Here is an 11,363-nt window from a genome sequence, read left to right on the forward strand (position 1 = left end):
TATGATAGTCTGAAGTAGATAGATTGTGTAGGAATATAGTTGTCATGTTACTTACCTATGCGTACAGTTTCAAAAAGAAAATAGAAAGGGCTTCGGAAGGCTAGTGACACTTGCAGTTATTGACAAAACTTTTAAGGTGCATTATATAAACGAGAATAGTTGGATTGTTGCGTGATGCTGATGCATAATTCCCTTTTTCTCTTTTTTTTTTTTTGTATTATTTTGACGGTTGGAAAATCTTATTATGGGGTTGTGGTACAGTCACAAGATGCAACCCACCAACTGAATTCGGTTCTTGAGTGGTGCATAATTCTTCTTTCTAACTCCATCTTGTAGTGATTTTGATGGGTTGGAAGTTCTTTTTCCTGTTATTGTTCCCCATTGTACAGATATGCCTCAATCTACTTCTATATGTTTGCAGTATTTGAGTTTATGTGTATGTTGCTTAATATGTGTGTGTGTGTGTTCGTCTGATATGTACTGACTGGCAAGTTAATGTTCCAGGGCGTCATCAGTTTTTAGCATTCTTTTGTTACTCCTTCGGGATTCCTCCAATTTTAAGATTAGGATACAAGCAGCTGCAGCTTTGGCTGTTCCAGCAACCTTAAATGGTGACATTCTTTTAACCTTTTTGTATTCATATCTCATCTCACAGTTGGCTTATCGAGAGGTTTATGTTCCTGTTCCTTTAGAATATGTTTGCATTTCCTCTTAACTAGTTTGGGATTGAGGCATTCACATTGTAGTAGTATTTCTTTCTGCTTCTGGAAAAAGCTACTTAACAAGTAGGACTTACCTTTGTTATAGGACAGAGGCAACATACTTCTTATAGGACAAGCCCATGCGAAGGGTAAGTGCATGAAATTATTAAAATAAGAGAAGTTTGTGGTAAATATAACTTACTTTATGAAGTTATCCCTGCAGATGAGAGGCCCCTTCTTTCTCTTGAAGTCAACTGTCGGTCATGTTCGTTTGTATTACTTCAAGCTTATTTTATATTTGACTAATGGTCTAGGAACCATTCGGTGCAGATTATGGCAGATCATTCCTTAGTGTCCTTCAAGGCGTGCAGCATGTTGTCGAGAGTCTCAATTCTGATGAGATTTCGTCACCATTAAATTTGAAATATAGGTTGGCACTTGAAAAGCAGGTTGAGATCCTAAACCATTTTACTTAGACATGCAAGAAATTAGAATATAGCCAACAAGGAGATTACTGATATCTGTGTATGCTTTAAAATGTCCAAACATTTGTTATCTGTTCATATAAAATGATATAAGTTTTGTCCCCGTTCTTACTGAAAACTGAAGAAGATGTATACCTTTCCTTGTTTCGACTACCTTCATATAGTCCCTTTATCAACGTTGCGATATGAAATTGTCCAGTAGTAGCCCGGGCGTGTAGTTTCTTGACTTGGAATCTTTTTGAAGCATATGTTGAAGTTGCCAGTTAAAGGGTTATTTATTAAAATCCATTAGCTGAACACTTTTCTTCTTAAACTTAAACTTGAGATATATGTCATAATTATTGATTAATAGGTGCTGGTAAAAGTGTTTCACTCTGTACCTGGTGAATAGCAATCCCATGATGTGAGTTCAATGTTTTGACAACTTCGATCCTCTTAATCAAATTTGATCACTCCCTCTTCATTTATTTTTCACCAACAGCTTTTTACTCAATTTTTCTTCTGCAGCTGACCTCGACTATGTTGCATTTGCTTCGCCTCACTTCCAAAACGGATGATCGTCATGTCCATGAGTTACTAATGAGGGTAAACTTTTAGTATTAATTCAGTGATTGAGAATATACATTTTTTCGTTTAAAACTGAGAAATTGTAGGGAGAAGAAAAGAGAATTTGAAAATTTGTGTCTTTATTATTCCTTCAAGCTAGTGGGATTAAATAGTGTTATAGAGAATGTAAATAAGGAAGAAAATTAATTACATAATATTATAAGTGCCTAATTGTGGGGATTTGAGGATATTCCCACATCGACATTATTTAAATATAGAGATGTTCTCAAGTTTAAATTATTTAGTAATGATATCATATTTAACACTCCCCCTCAAGCCGGAGAGCGTATAAGTCATATGCTCCTAGCTTGCCACAAATATAGTCAACTCTGGATCTTCGGAGTGATTTTGTGAAACTATCCGCCAATTGATCTTTCGAGTTGACAAAACTTGTGGAGATATATCCCGACTCAATCTTCTCTCGAATGAAGTGACAATCTATCTCAATGTGCTTCGTTCTTTCATGAAATACAACATTAGAAGCGATGTGTAGTGCCAGCTTGGTTTTCACAAATCAATTTCATTGATTCAACTCCTCCTATTTTCAATTACTGGAGAAGTTGTCTCAACCATATAAGCTTACACGTAGCCAATTCCATAGCTCGATACTCTGCCCCTGCACTTGATCTAGCCACGACATCTTGCTTTTTACTTTTTCAGGATATTAGATTACCTCCCATTAGAAGACAATAACCCAAAATGGACTCCCTATTAGAAGGAGGCCCAGTCCAATCTGCGTCAGAATACCCAACAATGTTGGAGTGTCCCTTGTCTTCATACAATAAACCTTGTCTTGGAGAGCTGTTGATATATCGCAGAATACGAATCACTGCATTTCAGTGAGTATCACAAGGTGGTTGCAGAAACTGGCTAACTACACTAACAACAAATGAGATTTCTGGTCGTGTGATCATAAGGTAGTTGAGTTTGCCAATAAGTCTCCGATATCTACTAGGATCTTTTTGAGGCTCCCCTTGTCCTGGAATAAGCTTAGTATTTGGATCCATGGGCGTGTCCACATGTTTGCAATCCAACATACCAACGTCTTCCAAAATGTCCAAGGCATATTTTCTTTGTGTAATAGCAATACCATCACCAGTGCCACTTCAATGCCTAGAAAGTATTTCATCTTTCCTAAATCCTTAGTCTGAAAGTGACTTGAAAGGTGTTGTTTAAGTTGAGAAATACTTTCATGATCATCACCTGTGATAACAATATCATCATCATAAACAATTGAAAAGATATATTTTCCATGGGATGAATGCCTATAAAAATGGAGTAATCAGCTTCTGTTCGAATCATTCCAAATTCTTGGACAACAGCTCAAAAATGACCAAACCATGCTCGAGGAGATTTCTTGATACCATAAAGATATCGGTGAAGTCTACATACTAGTCCAAACTCCCCATAAGCAACAAATCCTAGTGGTTGCTCCATATAAACCTCTTCAGCTAATTCTTCGTGATGGAATGCATTTTTTATGTATAGCCGGAAAAGGGGCCAATGTTTTTCCAATGTTTCATTGTTGTAATAGATATGAGAAGATGAACTGAAGCCATTTTGGCAATCGGTGAGAAAGTATCTCTATAGTCAATGCCATAAATTTGAGTGTATCCCTTAGCAACCAGTCTCGCTTTGAGACGATCAATATCTCCATCTGAACCTACTTAAATTGTGAATACCCAACGGCAATCAACCATGTTTTGCCTTTCGCTAAAGGAACAAGCTTCCAAGTACCATTATCATGCAAAATAGTCATTACTTCAATCATGGCTTGAGGCCAACTTGGATGAACCAATGCTTTTGCCACAGTCTTAGGAACTTTGACAGTGGATAAGCTAGTAAAGGCATGATATGAAGGTGACAAACAATGATAACTTAAATAAGAATAAATAGGAGATTGATTGGCAGTAGTTCTTGTACCTTTGCAAAGAACAATGGAAAGATCATCTAATTAGTGCTCGATCGGAGCAGAAGACATTGTTGGAGTAGGTAATGAGTCACCAAGAATGTTTTGTGTACCTGTATTAGAGTTGGAAACACTAACTGGATTAGCAGGCTCGAGAGGAGGCTGGGGTCATCGAGAATAGACTTTAAGAGAAGGAGGTGAAGCTAGGAGTGGAATAGTTGGAATACGAAGAATGATTGATGTGGTCTTTTGATTTTCTGCATTAGGAGAAAAATGCAAAGAAGACTCAAAGAAGGTAACATCCTAAAATCAAGTACTTATTAGTAGAGGGGTCAAAGCATTTGTAACTTTTTTGTAGAGGAGAATACCCGAAAAAGATACATTTAAAAGCCTTGTGTTGAAGTTTGTCTTTTCTAGGGGTAAGGTTATGAACAAAACAAGTATAACCAAACACATGTGGAGGAAGGGGAAATAAATTATGGTCTGGATAGAAAATTGAGTATGGACTTTTGTACTGCAAAATAGAGAAAGACATACGATTGATTAAATAACAGGCAGTAATAATGACATCTCCCCAAAAACATAAAAGGACATGATTCTAAATAAGCAATGCCCTAGATATTTTAATAAAATATCTGTTCTTACGCTCAACAACTCCATTTTATTAAGGAGTATGTGCATAAGAAGACAAGTGCAATATGTCATGAGATGACATAAAAGAAAAAAAAGGGGCACAGAAATATTCTCAGGCATTATCATTGATTAACTTCTTAATGGCAGTACCAAATTGATTGCCAATGTCAACACAATAATTCTGAAAGATGGAGAATAACTTAGATTTATTTTTCATTAAGAATAACCACGTGTACCGAGAATAGTCATCAATGAAAGTCGCAAAATAATGAAAACCTAAAGAAGAGCTGAGATAACTTGGAACCCATATATCAGAATGAACAATTTCAAACATATGAGTCCGCTTCAGGGTGCCGCAGTGTTTTCAAAGATTAATTTGAGGTCCAGGTATCACCAGTTGAGGATTAGAGCTTCGAATATTCTGAAGTCAGCTTTTTGGACTCGATATGGTCATTATGAGTCCTTGGTCATGTCCTTTGAGTTACCAATGGCCAGCTGGATTCATGGAGTTTATGAACTGGGTGTTTCGACCGTATCTTGACTCCTTTGTTATTGTATTTATAGATGATATTTATTCCAAGAGTGAGGCCGATCATGAGGAGCATTTGCAATTGTGCTTCAGAAATTGAGGGATGAGAAGTTGTATGTCAAGTTCTTCAAGTGTCAGTTTTGGTTGGAGTCTATTTCTTTCTTGGGTCATGTGGTGACTAAAGAGGGTATCATGGTTAATCCAACCAAGATTGCAATAGTTCGTGATTAGGATAGGCCTACTTCACCCACCAAGATTCAGAGTTTTGTTGCCTTGCCAAGTTATTATCAGTGTTTTGTTGAAGGTTTCTTATCCATTGCATCTCCATTAACCAAGTTAACTCAGAAGAAGATTTCTTTTCAGTGTTCTGATGGTTGTGAGGCAAGCTTTCAAAAGCTTAAGGATTTGTTGACTTCAGCTCCTATCTTGACTTTGCCCAAGAAGTGCGTAGGTTTCACCATTTTTTATGATGCTTTAGATATTGGGTTAGGCACGGTGTTGATGTAGGAGGGTAAGGTGATTGCATATGCTTCTCGTCAGTTGAAGCCCTATGAGAAGAATTACCTTACCCATATTTGGAGTTGTACGCAATTTTTTTTGCTTTGAAGTTATGGAGTCACTACTTGTATGGAGTATATTGTGAGATTTTCTCGGATCATCATAACCTTCAGTACTTCTTCACCCAACGAGATCTTAATATAAGGCAACATCATTGGCTTGAGTTTCTTAAGTATTATGATTGACTATTCTCTATTATCCAGGCAAGGCTAATTTGGTTGCAGATGCCTTGAGTCGGAAGTCAACTAGCATGGGTATCTTGATGCATCTTTTGAACCAGGAGAGGCCTTTGGCCTTAGAGGTTCAGTCTTTTGCTAACCAGATGGTTAAGCTTGATATTTTAACACCTTAGGATGTTTTGGTATTCGTGGAGACTAGACCTTCTTTGATGGAGAAGGTTTGAGCTCACTAATTTAATGATGATGGATTGAGATTGATTCAGGATAAAGTGTTGAGTAGTGAGGCTAAGAAAGCCTCACTTAATTAAGATAGTGTTTTGAGGATTGGAGGCCAGGTTTGTGTGCTGAGAGTAGGTGATTGGATTAGATTGATTTTGGAGGAGGACCATTGTTTCAGATATTCCATCCATTCTAGAGTGACTAAGATGTATCGTGACCTGAGGCAGCATTACTGGTGGGGTGGTATGAGGAAGGATATAACGAACTTTATATCTCATTGCTTATGTTTCTAGTAGGTGAAGGACGAGCATTTGAGACCTGGTGGATTGCTTCAAAGGTTACCCATTCCTGAGTGGAAATAGGAATGGATCATTATGGACTTCGTGATTGGATTGCCTTGCACTTTTCATGGTTCTGATAGTGTTAAAGTCATCGTGGATCGATTGACCAAGTCTACTCATTTTATTCTAGGGTAGGTCTTTTTCAATGCTTAGAGGTTAACACGTATTTATATTCGTGATATTATGTGTCTTCATGGGGTGCTAGTGTCTATCATTTCAGATTGAGGTTCTGTGTTCATATCTCACTTTTGGAATACTTTTCAGGATTAGTTGTGTACTCGGGTTGATTTTAGCACAACTTTTCACCACCAGACTGACGATCAGTCAGAGCGAACTATCCAAGTTTTGGAGGATATGCTCCATGCTTGTGTGATGGATTTTGGTGGCCAGTGGGAGCAATGTTTATCCTTTCCAGAATTTGCGTATAATAATAGCTACCATTCCAGTGTCAATATGGCTCCTTTTAAGGTTTTGTATGGTAGGCATTGTCACTCTTTAGCTGGTTGGTTTGAGGTTTTTGAGGTTAGACCTCGAGGTATGGACTTGCTTCATGAGTGTTTGGATAGAGTTGGATCATTCAGGATAGACTTTGAGCAACTCAAAGTAGGTAGAAGTGCTATGTGGATTACACACTTTGTGCCTTGATATTTGGTGTTGGTAATCGTATGGTGATGAGGTTTGGAAAGAGGGGCAAGCTTAGCCCAGGTATATTAGCCTAACTGAGATTCTTCAGACTATTGATGATGTGGATTATGAGCTAGCTTTTCCTCTAGTTTTATCAACTGTTTGTCCAGTTTTTCATGTTTCTATGCTTTACCGTTACATTCTGATTGAGTCTCATGTCATTCATTGGGAGTCGGTTCAGTTAAATGAGAGGTTGTCTTTTGTTGTGGATCTGATCTCCATATTGGCTAGGGAAGTTAGACTGTTGCATTTTAGAGTTATTTCTATGATTACGGTCCAGTGGAGGCATCAACCTGTAGATGAGGCTACTTAGAAGGTCGAGGATGATATGCGTAGTTCTTTTCCCCAGGTTTTTGCTGATTCATGTATTTCTCTTGCCTTTAGTTTGAGGACAAACTAGATTCTTAGTCGTGGATGATGTAATGATTTGAATTTTGATAAAATATGTGAAATATGTGTTTCCATGTGATTTGACTATTTGACCTCTCCCAGTGCCTGTGTTGTGGTATTTCTAGGGTGTGGGAATTATTGGCATAGTTCCCGATGCATTTTGGTGACATTAATGTGACTTTGTGATTCTTGGAATCTTTAAGAGCCTTATAGTTGATTTAATTTATATCTTTTGATCCATGTGACGGATAGCAAAACGGACTACACCAGTAGATCTGGAACGTCGATTTTAGGGTGTAACATGATTGGTGTGGGTTTATGGCTTTTAAATTTCATTTAGACCCACAATTTGAAATGTTGTGATTTTATATTTTGGTAGTCAACTTTGTGAAAACAATATTTTTCAAAAATTTGATATCGCCATTGAGTCCATAGCATCGAATTTGATAGGATAGCGTAGTTTGTTTGCATTCAAAGGATTCCGGATGAATCCCGAGGGGCCCGCAGAGACTTGGAATGCACCAAGTCCCAAGCTAGTGCACCACTTAGCTGATGCACTCACGATTGCGATGGTTCTGTCACAATCACGATTTAGCCTGTAGTCGGAATATCACGATCGTGATACCCTTTTCACCATCATGATACCCTTGATATGCTAGGTACCGCGATCGCGACCCTTGTTCGCGATCGCGATGCCTGGGTGTATAACCACTTGGTTTTCGCTATTTTTTGCCATTTCTGAGACTTGGAGCTTAGAGTTTTGTGATTTTGAGATATTTCTTTCACTTCTAAGATTGGTTAAGCTCCATAACACTCATTTCCAATTATTCTCTTCAATCTGTATCATCTAATTCTTGTTTTAAACTTGAAGTAAGTATGAAATTTGAGAATTTTGGCCCGTAAGGCCTAAAAATTGCAATCCTCGAATTTCAACCCCAATTTCTACCCTTTTCACTTGGATGAGTTTCTAACCTCATAATTATCAGTTTTTCCTTAATTTCATCTTCAAAACAACTTCGATTCTTGATTTTAAAATGAATTTCGGGGATTTTTACTCGGTAAAGCTTAAAAATATTTTTACTTTGATTTGGACCTCGTTTTAACTCGTTTTGCTTGAATTTTCAGCCTTAGACTCCTAAAAATGTGGGAAAAATGATTTTGAAACAAAGTTATGATTTTTTCCTTCTTTTTCAAAAACTCATTACAGGGGTCCGTTTTGAGCCCGACTTAAAACTAGTCAATATGAAAATCGTTAGCTTTCTTTTAATGTGTAGATTATATATTTCCATGTTTTAGTTGATTCCGGGTTGGGTCGTGAGGCATAAGATTGTGGATTAAAGAATTTTGTTTTCTGCATTCGAGGTAGGTTATGGCTTAACTTATTTTAGACTGGGCTAGGTAGTTAATGTTGATACAAAAGTATGTTAAGTGTCACGACCCAAACTAAGGCCTAGCCGTGACGAGTATCTCAAGTTTATGGAGTATCGGAGGCCACCTCCTTTGCCTAATCAAATGCAACACAATATATGTATAACAATGGAATTTCAAACATATCATAAGATAAATACGTATGACTCAAAAGAAGTCTAAGAATTCAACAACAAATACCAAGTCCATAGTAATCCACAAAGCCTCAATGAAACCAACATCAATCTAGGTCGGGACATGCTTACGATGATAGCAAAAAAAAAGCCAAATGGTAGACTATGACACAAAGAAACATGACTTTAAAAACCTTTCGGAGAATGGAAGCTTACCACTTTAAAGTTAACAACTGGCAACCCATAAATCTATCACTGCGCAGGAAGAGTAGAAGTGCCTTCAAACCCTTCATTGCGTGGGGATACAACATCCGAATATGGTTAGTGGGATGAGCACTAGCATGTAACTCAGGGAATAAAGATAAAATAATGCCTTGATCAAATCAGTCAAAAATCATTCAAAATCCAAATGCACATAAATATATGTATATACATATAAATATATATATCATACAGAGATTGGGAACAAGGCTTAGAATGAAATTTAAAAACCTTAGCCTAGATTATGTAGCTCAACCATTATAAACTGGCACCCACGAGCTATATGGGTCCGGCTCCCCCCACCAGAAGGGCCTTAGTACGTGTTAGCCGTATGAATCGGAGGTATCATGGAAGGCCGAGGATTCCATCATATCCTTTGCCATTATGATACGAATATATATATATATATATATATATATATAGTGACCTAAGCACACGGTCATCAAGACCAACCCTCACGTCGGCAAACATGAGTTTCCAGAATCAGTTATTCGTGACTCACACCTTTACGGCTAGATAACACAATCCCCATTTAACCAAATTAAAACATTTAACAATAACCCAACCATTACATTAAGGAGTGAATCATAAAAGCATCATAAAAGCTATAATCATACCGACTATAGCTTGCAAGCACATGTCATAAGCCAACGCATTAGGGAATCCTTCGTACCCAAGACTCTATTATTAAAATCACTTAGGGGATTCCTTCTGATTACACAAGGTATTCAAGAATATCATTCACTTGGGGGAGCCCATTGTACCCCACAAGATTTTCAAGATCATTCTTATCCGTTAGCCATTTATGCATTGCATCGGTTTTAATGAAATAAGTCAATTCATTTAATAAATCACATTCTAAAACCAATTATGCAAGTGGGTTGGGGTTCTTATGAATTTCAATACAAAAGTCCATTTATTTGGGGAGTCTTTGTACCCCTAAATTCATTCACCATTTTCATGCGCCCCAATGAGTATACAAACCAAATATTCAATGTATAATAAAGCAATAGTAACCATGGGAAAAATATTCCAACAATTTATATCCAACCGTCAACCCATAATTCAAAACCCAATATCAAAACCATATGAATAATAAACCAATTTCATGCCATTAAGAAAATAAAATTGTAAGGAGAGAGATACATGTCTTTTGACAGAAGTAATTCGAATGAAAGCTTGAACCCTTAACTTGAAGCTTGACCCTAGCGTTGAATTAATATGAACACTTGAATTTGTTTCACATACCCTTTATGATGGAATTGGTGAGGAAACATTGAGAAGAAACTTGAATTTGAAGCCTTGGAAGTTGAATTTTTTTGGACAAGAACCCTTATTTGATGTTTTTGAGGATTTGGGAGAAGAAGGATTATGTATTTGGTGTGTTTTGGGGTTATGAGATGATGAGTTAATGTTGCTATCAATTATAGGATAATTTAGGATGTAATGACCAGTTTACCGTAAAAAAACTGAAGAGAAACACGGGTTTTAGCGTTTCTGAAATCGCGGAGCACAAGGTCCGTGCCACGTTGAAATCGCGAACCCTCACTTTTTCTGACAAAAATGCTCATAACTTTTTTCTTGGGTATTGAATTAAGAAAAAATTAGATGCGTTGGAAAAAGGACTCAATTATCTATAATTTGGTGGTTTTTAAGATCTAAAATCCCATATATTCTAGAAGTTATTGTCACGATCCGAACCAGGGCCTGGCCGTAACGAGCATTTCGAGCCATGGAGGCCCGAAACACCCCTATCTGTCTGGTAATCATGCACCTAATTCATATGATCAAAGTAATGCGGAAGAAACACAATAATTCGGAAACATGGTCATAAATATGAAAAGAAATAATAACAGGGAAATAAGGTTTCCCCAACATCAATCAACCTCTAAACAACTGTCTGTGAAAATCTCTAACAAATGATTGAGTCAAGGAACTGTATATAAACTGGGACAAGGCCCCCAGTAGACCCCAAAACTGAATATAAGATAAAAGGACTGCAGGACATAAGACCTTCTAAAACATAGAAGGCTTACCACTTGTCTCTGCAACTATGTTTGAATTTCATCTGATTCAATCACATATCATATACTGTAGGGTATCGTCATACCCGACTTGAAAGTCATCAATATCACTTCCACATATGCATTATCATGTAAAAACTAAGGTGCTTCATCATTTACAAGTGGTGAACAATATTTATTTCAAATTCATGATCTCTTTTGTTGGTCACAATATAATACGGGGTATCAAGACATTATCATGGGAATTTGAAAACAATTTATCATTCATATTTATCAAACTTCCATGGAAAATCTCAAATCACA

The sequence above is a fragment of the Capsicum annuum genome, chromosome 7 (genome assembly GCF_002878395.1).
Source record: "Capsicum annuum cultivar UCD-10X-F1 chromosome 7, UCD10Xv1.1, whole genome shotgun sequence".
Lineage (NCBI taxonomy): Eukaryota > Viridiplantae > Streptophyta > Magnoliopsida > Solanales > Solanaceae > Capsicum > Capsicum annuum.